This window comes from Hibiscus syriacus, unplaced genomic scaffold, assembly GCF_006381635.1.
Source record: "Hibiscus syriacus cultivar Baekdansim isolate YM2019G1 unplaced genomic scaffold, ASM638163v2 tig00000738_pilon, whole genome shotgun sequence".
Classification (NCBI taxonomy): domain Eukaryota; kingdom Viridiplantae; phylum Streptophyta; class Magnoliopsida; order Malvales; family Malvaceae; genus Hibiscus; species Hibiscus syriacus.
In genome coordinates, this window is record NW_024061816.1 from 917,933 (window position 1) to 933,127 (window position 15,195).

The following is a 15,195-nucleotide window of genomic DNA, read 5'->3' on the forward strand; positions in this document are numbered from 1 at the left end:
ACCCTAAATAATATAGTATTTAACATTGACGTAAAAGTTAAAAAATATTTATTTTTATCTGAAATATATATATTTTTTAATTTTCTTTCGTTTTCTCATAGTTAAACAATCGTTTTCGTTTAACGTATTGTATGGTTATCTTAAACACACACGGATTTGTTTTATTGTTGTTTATTATTTAATTGGTTTATATTTTTGTAACATCTCTTTAACCTCACAAATTTATATTCTAAAAATTTATTATTTTTAAGATTTTGCGAAATTATTAGATTTGAGAGATTTAAATTATTTGTCAAAAAAATATGTATGATCGAATTAACCGTTTGAACACCATAACAATAGACAAATTTTCCAATGACACTTATGAAATATATATATTATATAAAAAAGTTGAAATAAATAAACATTAAGAGATCAAATAGATAATTATATAAAAAAGCTGAACTAAATAAATTGTCATTGGAAGACACCATATTATTATACGACCAAAAGCAAAGTACATAAGAAACTTGTTTATTTCTCAATATTTCAACAAGGAATACTGAGTTGAACGACAGAAACAAGTCCAACATTATCCAGAAAATAATTAGCCAGCCTACTATGTAGGTTTCATGGGGTTTAGAAATTCATTCCTCTAGTTGTTATCCCACCAGAACCGGGACTGAAGTTGCTTAACGATATTCTTATCCAGCTGGAAGGCCTTGGCAAGAACGTCGGGATTGATTGCCGGGTCTGAGCCGAACACTGCATTTGCAATGGTGATAACACCTGGGTTTTGGCTACTGAGACCAGCAAAGGCAACTGCATTGGTGTGCCCTATGTTGAACTGGAAGTGGATGAGGCCGACCGGGAACACGAAGACATCTCCGGGGTACAGGACTTTTGTGAAGAGACGGTTCTCCGGGTTGGATGTAACGAAGCCGACGTAAAGAGTGCCCTCCACGACGACTAGAATTTTGGTGGCACGAGGGTGGGTGTGAGGAGGGTTTAGGCCTCCATAAGGTGCATAGTCGATTCGAACGAGAGAAATGCATAGAGTGTTGAGCCTGGTATTTGTTGAACATTGGCTGGAGTGACCATGGATCCTACTGGGTTTGATGTATTTCCTGGAATGTTAAGCCCTTGAAGGAAGAAGTCTTCTGGGACAGCAAGCTTTGGGTCCTTGCACAACTTGCCATTAACAAAAACTGCAGAAATGCAAAAATAAAAATGTATTAATACTTCACTAGTTTGGACACTTCAATGTGATCCGTCGAGACGAATATAATGCAAAGATGAAGATTCAAAGGTGTAACACCCCAATTTAGGGGATAAAAATTAAGAAATTATAAAGTGGTGGATTTAATTGATATTTTGAAATAAACGGTGGATTAAATTGAAAAATTTCGAAGTTGGCAGACCGTTTTAAGAAGTGCATGAAGTTCAGTGACTAAACTCATGATTTGACTAATTTTCTTTTGGGATGAATTATATCCCCATTCCCGTATGTTTTTCTGCAGAAAAACATCAGTTTCTCTGCAGAAAAACATCAGTTTCTCTCCTCCAGTCAACTCACTTTGAATTCCGATCTACTCTTCGTCCGACCTCCGATCGACAAACCGAAACCACCATCGTGTTCGTTGTCGACTTAGGGAAAAAATCCTTCAAACCTTTCTTCATGAATCATCTTCGTTCATCGTTAATTTCAGTCGGAAGTATCGTAGGTAATAACTCAATTTCAGTTGGCTTTTCGTCGATTCACGACGATCCGACAATCCATTTTCGACACCTCCCGCACCATCGTGCTCCTTGTGTCGTTCCGATTCCGCCGGTTCCCTCCGTTTCTTCGTCATCACCAGCGCGTGGAGGGGTGAGACCATCAAAGTTTTCGACGTTTCGGAATCGAACTCTCCGCCGTTCAAAATTGTGAACCGAGCTTGGTAAATGTCTCAAAATGCCTTAAAATAATTATTAGGAATTTTTTCGGGAATTTTCCGACACCGTATCACTGTTGACGCACCACACGCGCCACCCCTGAGAGTGACAATGGCTGCAGGGTGTTAATTTTGTAATTAATTTCTGTTTGGGTTGCTATTTGTGTAAAATTCGAGCCTATCCTGACGTTTTTCGACGTTCCAAGTCCGATTCCGCAGTCCGGTTTTTGAAATTCGGACTCGAAGTTCTCAAAATTGCCAGTCAAACCCGTTGACTTTGATTGAAAATTCCAAATTTTCGAAAAGTCATAATTTATGTTTTCGATGTCCAGAATCCGAATCCGAAGTCCGTTTCGCCAAATTCGAACTCGGTAAGCTGTTGATCATCCGATTCGATCTGTTTTTCAGAATTAAGCTCCGTTTTTTTATGTAATTTCTATTGATATGGATCCGAGGAAATATTGGAAGATGATTTTAAGATTGAGGGTGTTCGAATGGAATTTAATGGTCGATCAATATGGCACGGAAATCAAGGTAATACTTTACTACCTCTTTATGATTTATGGAACATGTGAATATTGGTAAATGCATGAATAAGATAAGGTTGGTCTCATTTGGGTAGTTAATGAATTTCTACTCTAGATCCGAACACAATAGAAATTTGGTAACTGATTATGGTTCAGAGAACTTTTATAAGGAATTGTTAGAATTAAATTACAAGTTTGTAATTAGTGATAAAGAAATCAACCATGAATTTGTAACTTATATTTTTTTGTCATCAAAGGTCAAATGTTAAAGGTACTTGGATGGGAAATTATGAGAATACTCTAGTAGGGTAAAATTATGAAAATACCCTTAAGTTGTAAGATGTCAAGAATTATCCCTGAAAGTTGATTTATAACTCTAAAAGGATATATTGATATGATAAAACTACAGATGTGCACAAGAAATGATAGTTTTGTTTAGAAAATTTGGATAATTGGGTTTTAAAGCCAAAAAGGGTTTGTACAAGATACTAGAAGCCTGTTAAGGAATAATTTCAAGATTTGAGAATGTTCTGAAAAGAAATTAACCATATGATCTTTAAATTATAATTATTTTTGTTAAGAGCTAATATCGAAATTTTTTGGTTAAGAAATTATGAAAATGCCCTTGAGAGGTTAAATAGTCTGAGTTGACCCTGAATGAGAAAGTACTTTGAGGATTCGTATTTAACTCGATTAAGTACGGATTTGATTGTTAAGATCCTGACTTAGTGAAGAAAAATTCTTGATATTCCGTTGGTAAAAATCTGAGAAGGCATTTGACCTGAAAATATCCAAGATACGAGTAAATACCTGAAGAACAAATTATCGGGGGTGCTCTTTTATCATAATTGTTTGAAGGGACTGAAATAGATGATAAATTGGTATTAAATAATAAGACATGATAGAAGGAAATGATTGAAATACATCGGATCTGTAGAATGACCAGAATACCCCTGTAATAGAAATGACCCAAGAATATCACCAAGCTCAGGAATGATTGGATATCCTCGAGCTCTGAAATGAATGGAATAAAACTGAACACCAAAATTACCAAAATAACCTTATGGCCTAAACTAAGTAAATGTCTTGGATTAATTAAGGAATCCAAATAAGCATAGGTATTGGACTACCTTTAAAAGTAATGAAACGTAATTTAAGTGAGTAGATCAACCCTAAAGCTATATCAATACCTGAATGGCATAGATATTATTGAAAGCGTGTTCGTCTTCTCAAGTTTGGCTTGATGATAAATTTTGGAAGTATTCAGCTCAGCTCAACTCTAGATCACATTCAGTACTAAGAATTGGACGTTTGTTCGACAAATCAACCACGAAGACCAAATTGAATGGAACAGAAGTACAACATATATCTGAAATTCAGTAAAGTTTGAATTAATTTTGGGAGATATTCATCTGAAGTTGTTTGATAATGAAATCAATCGACATAGACTGTAAATGTCCTGAATATTCATTTTTTCCTTATCAGCCCAAGTCATATTTTGAATAGCTGATGATTTCGTTAGTTATTGAACTCTTCCTATAGCGATTCTAAATTTTGATATCTTATCGGTATACTGAATATTCATGTTTCTCTACCTGCTATGATTATCCAATACCTCTGAATAATTTCTGTAAACTCTGGTGTGTTCCCTAATCACCTGGATATTTTACCTGATTTCCGATTTGATTTCTATTATAATATCTTACCTAGATTCTGATCGAATACTTGACATGGATTTTGATCTGATACTTGACCTGGATTATATTTTGATTTTTGATATATCCGTTTATGGATGGAACATGTTTTATTTGGGGGGGTAATGTTGGAGGAAGTATGCCTAGAGGCTCATCGGTTGTGTGCTCAGGGCCTTACTTACCGACTCTTTAGCTGTGTGCTCAGGGCCTTACTGGACTTGACGGTGAGTGTATGGTTCTGGGGAGCCTACACATTTTGGACTTGATGAATGGGGGTATATATATATATATATATATGTTTTAAAAAGATCTGAAAAGTTACATGATTTTTGGGAACACACTAGAAAACCTATTCTGATCTCCTGAACCTAAACATCCCAAATATTTTCCATCAGAACTGAATATTATCTATTAATACCTGAAATATCAATGGGACCTCAGCTCAGCCAAAGAAATCTGTAGATATCTGAACCAATAAGGAATTATATATTTATCTGTATCTGCACGTTCTTCAACATCATCTGGTAGTTCTGTATTACTGAGCTTTTCGAAGCTCACTCTATTACTCACCATTTCAGGTTAAAAGATTGTACTAGTACAACTATCAAAATCAGTAAGGGAGTTCTTCTGGCGTTGCTTGCAGAGTATGGTATATGTGATTAGGGGGGACGAGTAATTGTATTTTGTTTTATATACGAGTCTGAAAATCTATTTCATTTCTTATTATTGATAAATGATTTTATGAGTTTACATGTTTTGATAAAAAGTTTTAAATTTTCTGCTATTTCTATAGTGGGTCGCTCCAGTGGCCCAAATGTGACCTCCGAATCGGATCTGGTTACCTTCATTGGTCTGAGGGGGTTACAAACAAAGCATTAAAGAACACACTGCCATCTTTAGCATCATTAACTGCTACACAGAAATCCTAAAGAGGGCTGGGATCTGATGCTGAGGCAAGTTTGGAAGCCAAAGCCAATAGGACTAATGCTACAAGGAATCCAACACCTTTCATTGTTGTAAGCCGCAATCTTGAATTTGATTCAATTATTTTAAGATTTGTTGCTTTATGAGGGGTGAGAAATCTGGTTTGAGAGCATGCCAATTTATAGATTGCAGGAACTGAACTGGTCTATTATCATTTTTTAATAATTCTATTTTTTTTAAAAGGAAAATAGTTAAGAAACGGATGAAAGATTTACCAAGTCCGTAGTGATTACATGTTTTTAAAGAAATCTAAATGAATCATTCTTCAACAACTCTATGCCTTGATCCTCATCGAGTTTCAGTCTTCCAATGCATACATATTTTGCAATGGAACCGCTCATTTTACACACCAAATGCCTTCTTTGTCTATTTAACATATCTATTGACTTTAAGGGAAATAACCCAAAAAAATAACATCCAATTGATTAGCCTCTTGCAATATTTAAACACACTGCCAAAGTTAACGTTCGAATGGATCAAGATGTATAAGCAGTTGATGAACAATTCTTATATGAGAAATTAAAAATGAGAGTGTAGACCACAACATGAAAGTTTCATAAATATAATTACTACAAAATAAAATGATTTAACAAATATATTCAGACAAATCAAGTTTCACCTAGATTCAACAGTTCTCATCTCTAAAAATTTTAATAAAAAACCACTCTAAAATCTAATATAAAAAATACCCTGATCAAGTTAGGTTAGGACTCATAACGATTAGGAAAATGATGTTAAGATTGTAGTTAACATGTAAGCAGTAGAACTTTCAAGAACGATGAGTGCGCTGAAATTGAGTTAACGATCGATGAGATATTGCAGAGAATGAGGAAGAAACTTGAGGTAAATTTGGGAGGAAAAAGATTCATATATGCATATCATTAAGGAATGATAACTATACATTATATACAACCATAATTAGCTAACTCTAGTTAGTCACTTACAACTGATTTATGTAGACTAACTAACTAACTAACTCGTAAGACTCCAACTCATTTCCAACTTGGCTACAAGATAATCATGCTACTTGTTTGTCAAAACATCTGCTTGCTGATCGTCGGACAATGTGTCTGAACAACTCCTGTTTTTTTAATCTTCACTTACACAAAGTCACAATCAATTTCAATATGCTTCATTCATTCATTAAACATTGGATTAACAGCGGTTTGTAATGATGCTTGATTATCACTAAACAAAACTCCTGGTGCATCATGTTTTATGCCTAGCTCTTCAATCAACCCTTCAATCAGACATTTTTGCCACAATCACTTTCATACTCCGCTTCTGCAGATGAACCATACATCGTATTTTATTTCTTCAATTCCCAACATATCAACGAGTCACGCAACTTAACACAGTAACATGCAACTGATTTCCTTGTCATAGGACAAGGGGAAAATCAATTTTTTTTAATTTTGAGTTATTTAAGTCGATTTATTCAAGTTATTCAAGTCAAATCGAATTATTAATTTAGTTTTCGAGTTCTAGTCGAGTTGAAATTTCAAGTTACTCGAAAACTAAAAAGTTGATTATATATTTTGATAATTTTACGCTTTAGTCCATGATTTCATTATTCCTTCAATTCATCGTTCATTTCAAGTCTATTTTTAACCAAATTTGAACCATATGCTTCTAATTCATCGTAGAACGCATATGTACTTTCAATTCCTCTTTTCGATAACAAGTGTTCTATTTTCAATTTAGTCCCTCAATTCTTCATATTTTCCTTATTTCTTCAATTCATCATTTATTTTAAGTCTGTTGTTTTATCAAATTTAAATCACATGCTCTTAAACCATCATAGAATACATATGTACTTTCAATTCCTCTTTTCGATAACAAGTTTTCTACTTCCAATTTAGTTCCTCAATTTTTCATAATTTCCTTTTTTTTCTTCAATTCATTATTTATTTTAAGTTCGTTTTCACCAAATTTGAATCACATGCTCATATACCACTATAGAATACCTATGTAACTTCAATTCTTATATTTTTTTCCTAAAAATGTACTATCATTTTTATTTAGACACTCAAAATTGCATTTTACTAATTTGGTCTTTTGACTGTAATTGTTTGCAAATTCTTTCTTCCCATCAATTCATTAATTATTTTATACTCTCGTCAATATTTCACCCTCAAAATAAAGAAAATATAATATTGTGAATATATTTTGTAATTTTAGATTGCATTTGATATATTAAAAAACATTATAACATGAAAAGAAAATGAAATATATATATATGGTTAGTGAAAGTCGGAAAATTAGAATCAATCCTTACCATAGAATAACTCGACTCGAATAGAGATTATGTCTTAAACTTTAGGGTAATGCGAGTGATAATTATATTAGAGAGATGAAATCCTTTTTAGATCTCAGCAACTTTTAAGGCTTATATTGCAAAGATGGTTTTGTAGGGATGTTAGAAGTGTGTTTTGTAATATATCGGGTTTTGGTGTCTATACCGGATTTTGGGATACATATGATATCATGTTTTTGTACTCTTTGTGTTCTATACATTTATAGTGGATTGTTAGTCATTTCATATGTGGAGATAGGCAAGGTCGAACCACATTAAATCTTGTCTCTTGTGCATGTTTTATTTTATGTTGATGTTGCTTTAGTTATTTTTCCACTATCAAATTTCTAACAAGACATGGGAGAGGAAACAAATAAATACGATCGAAAACAATGGGATAACAAAGAACACCAAGATTTACTTGGAAACCCCAAAAGGTAAAAACCACAGGTAAAGGAGAAGAATTTCACTAATATGAAGGGAAAAAATACAAGAAGATTTTGGTGAAAGAAAAAACTTAATTTCTAACCCTTACCCTCTAGTATCTATTTATAGGGATATATATTTTATTACAAAGGAAACTAAATAGAGTAGAAATATACTTTAATAAAGTTCTCTACTTTTAATCAAATTAGGATTATTACTTTTCCAAATTTAAATATTAATTTGTGTCACTTTGAAATCGAGTCAAACTCTAATAAATCCCCACCTTGACGCGAATTTTAAAAGTGTGAATGTTTCGAAATAAAACACCCAAATTCGATGAGAAACCCAGACTCAACAAAAAATAATTCTTCATCTCAACGAACAAGTTATCCACCTCTTCCACAACACCCCTAAAAGGGGTAATCTTCAGTAATAGATATCGACTGAATCCAAGTTTTTTCTAAGCTTGGATTTAGCCTTCACATAAACATGGTTATCATAAGTGTCAACTTTGCTCATAAATAGATCACCACGAGCAATATCATGCACTACACGATCCCGATCATCAATGATAATTCTATCTTCAAATTCATTATGCCCACAAAATTGAATTTTTTTTTCTGCTTCACATAACTGTTCTGCCCACATTTATCTTGTTCAAAAAAAAGTTTTCTTTTGCTAGATTTAGTCAAGAAACTTTTACTAGTAATAACACTATATAACATGGGGATGAAACATCAAATGCATTATCTAAAACTATTAAACCCTGTAGAACATAAAGCTTGACAGACTTTCTCTACCCTTTCATCACAACAAGAAATCCCTTGTAAATCTTCATAATTCCATATTCGTTGGAGAATTTGTACCCTTTTGAATCTATGGTATAAAAAATAGATTTATACTCAAATTTGGAACATGTCTCATATTACTAAATGTTTGGTGCATCATTGCGCATCAACCGATAGTCGTGGTGTCGCTATCATCGAAGGGGTAGAGTGTGATGAGTTTGATCATCTTCGAAATCATCTCTCCCAAGCTCTATGACGTGAAATAACACCTACACGATACTCCTAAGATGTTGATCATCAATTCTGGAGAGTTCGATGTAATTCCGATGTCTATCACCACCGTACGCACCCCTTGCGCCGCTCCCTACCATTGGGGGTTGATTTCGTCTGGTGCTTTTAGAAGAACGGTATGGACCGATCTAGATACCCATGAGTCTATTTAGACTACTTGAGTTGAACTGGTCAGGTGAACTGAGACGAGCCGCCTAAGCCGTATACTGAGCTGTGAATCGAGCCGAACTACATTGACCAATCGTTGATCATTGACCGATATTGATAGATTGCTAACTTTTTCTAAGACCACCTATTTTGATGATTTTTGATGTCTTGGGTCTGTTTTTTAGGTACATTTTTCTAAATTCGAACTCAGTAAGTTGTTTTTCAGCGTTTTACCATCCGATTCAATCTGATTTTCATGTTTAAGACATGTTTCTGATGCAATTTATTTTTCTATGTATATGAGATATTATTGGACCTCGAATTCAAATCTGATGCATAGTTAATCTTACTACTTATTTCCCTGGACTTAACTAAATAAAATTTCATTGAAAGACACTATATTATTATAGGACCAAAAGGAATGTATATAAGAAACTTGTTTATTTCTCAATATTTCAACAAGGAACACTGAATTGAAAGACAGAAACAAGTCCAACATTGTCCATAAAATAATTAGCCAACCTACTATGTAGGTTTCATGGAGTTTAGAAATTTATTTCTCTAGTTGTTATCCCACCAGGACTGGAACTGAAGTTGCTTAACGATATTCTTATCCAGCTGGAAGGCCTTGGCAAGAACGTCGGGATTGATTGTCGGGTCTAAGCTGAACACTACATTTGCAATGGTGATAACACCTGAGTTTTGGCTACTAAGACCAGCAAAGACAACTGCATTGGTGTTCCCTTTGTTGAACTGGAAGTGGACGAGGCCGACCGGGAACATGACGACATCTCTGAGGTATATGACTATTGTGAAGAGACGGTTCTCTGGGTTGGATGCAACGAAGCCGACGTAAAGAGTGCCCTCCACGACGACTAGAATTTCGATGGCACGAGGGTGGGTGTGAGGAGGGTTTAGGCCTCCGTAAGGTGCACATTTGATTTGAACGAGAGAATGCGAGAGTGTTGAGCCATGGTATTTGTTGAACATTGGCTAGAGTGACCATGGATCCTACTTGGTTTGATGTATTTCCTGGAATGTTAAGCCCTGTAAGGAAAAAGTCTTCTGGGACAGTAAGCTTTGGGTCCTTGCACAATTTACCATTAACAAAAACTACAGAAATGCAAAAATAAAAATGTATTAATACTTCACTAGTTTCGACACTTCAACTTGATCAATCGAGATGAATATACTGTGAAGATGAAGATTCAAAGAAAAAAAAACATTAAAAGACACGCCGCCATCTTTAGCATCATTAACTGCTATACAGAAATCCTGAAGAGTTAGAGTTTCCCTTAAACTCTTATTTTAGGGTTTTTAATTATTATATAAAAGATGGGTAGCAAAGGAATAAGAAATGAGATTTTAGGTTTTTTATTTTATTCTTTTCTTTATTCACCTTCAATCATGGCCTCTTAGGAAACTTTGGGTAAGAGCAACAGTTAAAAATAAAGGTAATGTTACTACACAGAGAGAGTGGTGGTTGGTGATCAGTGAGCATCACCAACTACAATGATGAGATGAATCTAATAGGGTGTTATTTTTGCTTAGTTGAAATACTCTTTAATTTGTGTGGGATTTTTTAAACCATGTATACTTATATTTTAATATATTTTATGAATTTCATGTTTAATTAAAATTTTCCATTGATTTGGTTGGTGTTTGATCATATTTATTAAGGCATTTAGTATATAAGTATATATTTTAACATTCCATTACATCAAGAAATGAGTGACATTGTGTGAGAATTGCATCGGGAGGTGAGTTTCATTTTCGAAGCATCAACATTTACGAGAGCAATGTTTTAGAGTAGAGAGATCTAGTTGACTGATTGTCTTAGCATACTTAGTAAATTTGCATCGAGAGGTGAGTTTCATTTTCGAAGCATCAACATTTACTAGAGTAATGTTTTAGAGTAGAGAGATCTAGTTGACTGATTATCTTAGCATACTTAGTAAATTTGCATAACATTGGTGTGAGTTTCTGGATGAAAGCCATCGAGAGAGGTAAACCTACTAAGTTAATGCTAGACGAATCAATCTTATTATTGTGACATCATTAATTTCTTGATGAGTTTAACTTTTCCATAGTATTTAGCTTGAGTCGATCCACTATTTTCATTGCCATTGTTGTGATCCTCTTCATCCCTTCAATTGCATATCTATTTTAGTTTTATATTTTTATTGCTTTGTTCACAACACCAACTAAACAATTATGTTAATTTACTTAACTAATGCTATGAAAATTCTCTAAAGTAATACTAGTCTATGTGGGATACGATACTTGATGAATTAATTTGTATACACTTTATTACTTTGTATGATAATGTACGTTTGCATTGAATGTTGTTACATTATTCAAAGTATCAAAAAGACACCGACCTATATACAAATCTAAATAAATAACCTGAAGTTTTTTCTCAGTCACTGTTTTACGAACAAAACTGACAACTGTCTTTTGGATGTCAAAATAAATTTCTTCTTCTAAATTAATAAATAAAAGGAAATACGTAGTAAAGAGAAGTAAGGGTCGATTCCACAAGGACTTAGAAAATTTCGAATTTCTATTTGAATTGTTTATACCATGCGTGATACAGTAAATAGGGGGTTTTGGTAAAAAAAATATATTTAAGTAATTAAAAGAAATTTAAAGAAAGAATAAAGAAAATAAAGGTTGTAACGTTGAAAATGAATCCGGTAAAAATAGCCTCAAGTCTCATTTTGACTCAATTTCCTTTAGAGCATCGAATTAGATTTTCCCTTCAGGATTCATGTCGGTTACTTTGTCTACAAGGTCAATCCTCGTGACTCTATTTTGTATACAAAATATCCAAGGTAATATTTGATTCCGGCTTTGGAAACTGATCTGATCAACATCAATTGTCATAGACCAATTATCGTTTAAGTTCGTGAAGACCGACTCAGATTGTTGCTTCAATAACTACCAATTTCGATCTCAATTCCCTCTTGGCAAGGCTATCTCGCCAAGTGTGTTCCCAAGAAGTCGAACGTGCTTTCAATAAGCCGATCATTCCTGCCACACGTTTAATCGCAACAACCTCTTGACCAAATTCAATCTTTGATTTTGAAAACTGTTTTGATTTTGAAAAATAAGCACAGAGATTGAGAGAAATATTTCGAAGTTATTAAGGGCCTTTTTCAATTCTCTCATTGGAATTGAGTCATCACTTCAGCTCTCGGCTTATGAGAAAATTAGCTAAGCATGATAAAAGTCATACTAAGAATATTTAAAAACAAAGTTTAAAATAAAGAGAAAAACTGAAAACTTGAAAAATAAAATAAAGAGAGAATTTTTATAAAACTAGAAAACAGAAGAATTTTTATAAAGCCAAAAAGTGTCTCATAGGCCATATCGGCATCGAAGTCCTGAGGAATCTCAAGCAAAGCAGTCAAATACGCATGATTTGTGATATCCGTCACGAACCCCATAGCAAGATTAAATTCAAAGATAGACATTGAAAAATAATTTTCGTATAATCAGAATATAACGGCTTCGGGAGAATTAACATTAAGAAGACGATTCGATGAAAAATAAAAGTGGCGTAAAATTCAAAGACAAGTTCATAAAACGTGCCATAATTAATCATCAGATATAAAGTCCAACCAATGGCAGCAAAATACGTATGGACATACTCACGTAAATGCAAGGTTTCTAAAGTTCGAGTCAGAATATATTTACCTACACGGAAAGGACGATATCTTACCGACTCAAAACATACCAATTCGTCGTCCGAAAATTGCAAGTAATCGTACATAGTTTCTTTGGTAAAGACAACATACGATCGACCCTGTCGCTTGCGCTCAGGATTCTCGTGGGCAGGCGGTGGACTGTCAGGAGCAGGGATATCACTCGGGCTAGAGGAACGGGCCAGCATACTGCTTGGGTTGTTGTCGAGAGCTTGATGTCCTAGGAGAGGGGTCTAGGGGTGGAAAAATAACGTTGAAATCCTCTGTAAAACCATAAATCAGATGGTACATCAGCAAATGTTGAACCGGAATAGGATTAGAGTTTACCACTAGGATGTCGTCCGAAGCCGCCGAATGCGTTAAACACGATGGGAAGCCTACCAGTTGCGGATGAGATGATGACGTTCCTACAGTCGACATTGACTGGAATGATGGAGAAGGGAGCGCGGCGGTGACAGATGACGAGAGGTACTCGGCCCAGGGCGTAACGAGGTGGTCTGTGGAAACATCAAATGATACGGCGATGTTGGAGTGTGGCCACAGCCTCGCGTCGGGCGAACTGGAGGTGGCGGTGGAACAGAGTTGGAATCCCTTGGTAACTCAACAAACATCAGCGCGTTGAAGCGACGTCGACCTCCAAGGACGGTGGACAGAGTAGCGACGGCGGCGTCCAGTTGGTTTCTTGTGCGCACCATCGTGGAGTGGACGGGTTGAAGCACGTTAGCAAGAGCGTAGTGGTTTGGTAAGGCCGACGACGGTGAGAAGAAGAAGTAATCGGGTTGAGGGAGTGAAAGCGTTTTTGGGGAGGAAGTAATTGTTTGGAAGAAGATAAAAGGAGATTGAGTTTAATTTGTTGCTGCCGTGCGTGGGGGTGTTTAAGTTGAAGTGAAATTTGGTTTTGAAGATAATAAATGGGAATTGAAAATTTTAAAAAGTGAAGTGATAGAAATAGGAATGAGGATGGGGTCCACGTTTAAAATAAAAGAAAGAGGGGATAGGGAGTAGTAAGCAGCAAAAAGATAAAAAAAGGGGAGAAAATGTGATTTGGGTTTTGCTAACGTGTGTCGGTCTCCTCAAAGGGATATGCTAACGTGCACCGTTTAATAAAACGGTGCGCACGGGGCTGGGCAATTGTTTCACTACTTTGCGCGATTTTTACCACTCTTGCGGTCTGATGTTTTGCTCAGTTTGAATTTAATTTGCGCGAACCTTCATCTTTTAAGCTTGATTAAAAACATTTGGTTCCTAAATATAAAATAATTAAATTTCGTTTGACTTAACCGAAATAAAATAAATTAGAAACAAAATGCAATGTAATTAAAAACAATGGGTTATCTCCCATGATGCGCTTTTGTTTAACGTCATTAGCTCGATGACCTGATTCAGACTACATGTTCTAAGAGAAATTGTAACATCCTCAATATCGGGTTAGTGATCAAATTGTAAAGTTTTAGAATTTGGTGACTAGAGTATAACAATGGATTAGTTCAATGATTTATTTGGAAATAAATCATAAAAGTGGTTAGTAATTATTAGATTAAGTAAAGGGTAAAATGGTTATTTGACAAGGAAGATTTTTTATTTCCCTTATAAGATAATGAAACCACGTGGGAAGAGGGAAAAGAAGTTCCAGAGTTCTCTTCATCTTTATTCTTCCTTCACGCGTGAAAACCAAGAGTCAAAGGTGAGTTTTCTGATTATTGGGTTTTTGGTTAAAATTAAGATTGGTTTTTGATTATTAGATGATAACTAAGCTTAAAGAAAGCTTAAGTTATCTTAAAATCAAAGTATGATGGAGTTAAGAAGGATTAAAGATTTGAGGTTCTTGGAAGAAATCTTGTAATAGAGTTCATAACTTAAGCTGGGAGTCAAATTTGACTTGTCATCAATCTAATTAAGAGATATGAAGTAATAAAATTGGATTTGGAACATGTTAGAAATTGAGTATGATTCTTGAATTTCATATGGAGAATAGGATTTTGAGGTTAAAGAGGTGATTAATGAATAAAAATGAGTTTGAATATGAGTATGTAAGTTAAGAATAAGAAAGGGGAGGATGTATGAAGTAATTAAGCTGAAAATAGTATATTTTCGGGCATAAAAATGAATTCCGGGTTAGGTGCATCGATGCACATTCAATGTGCACCGATGCATCAATGGTGAATTTCCAGAAATTGTTCAGTGTGTATCGATGCACAGGAAGTGGATCGATGCACCCCTTAAAAATAGAAACATCGAATGCAATTGGTGCATCGATGCATAAGGAGTGCATCGATGCATCCCTTTAAGATGAAAACATCAAAGGTAATTTGTGTATCGATGCATGGGTAGTGCATCGATGCACATGTTAAAGAATGCATCGATGCACTGTAGAATGCATCGATGCACTTCAAGGGGAAATTGAAATAGACATTTCTTTTGG

The 15,195-nt window shown here is 34.7% G+C and overlaps 1 pseudogene; it reads right to left on the reverse strand.

Annotated features, from left to right (window-relative positions):
- Window positions 1-445: 445 nt before the first annotated feature.
- LOC120213827 lies at window positions 446-13,468 on the reverse strand (annotated as a pseudogene).
- Between the last annotated feature and the right edge of the window lie 1,727 nt (window positions 13,469-15,195).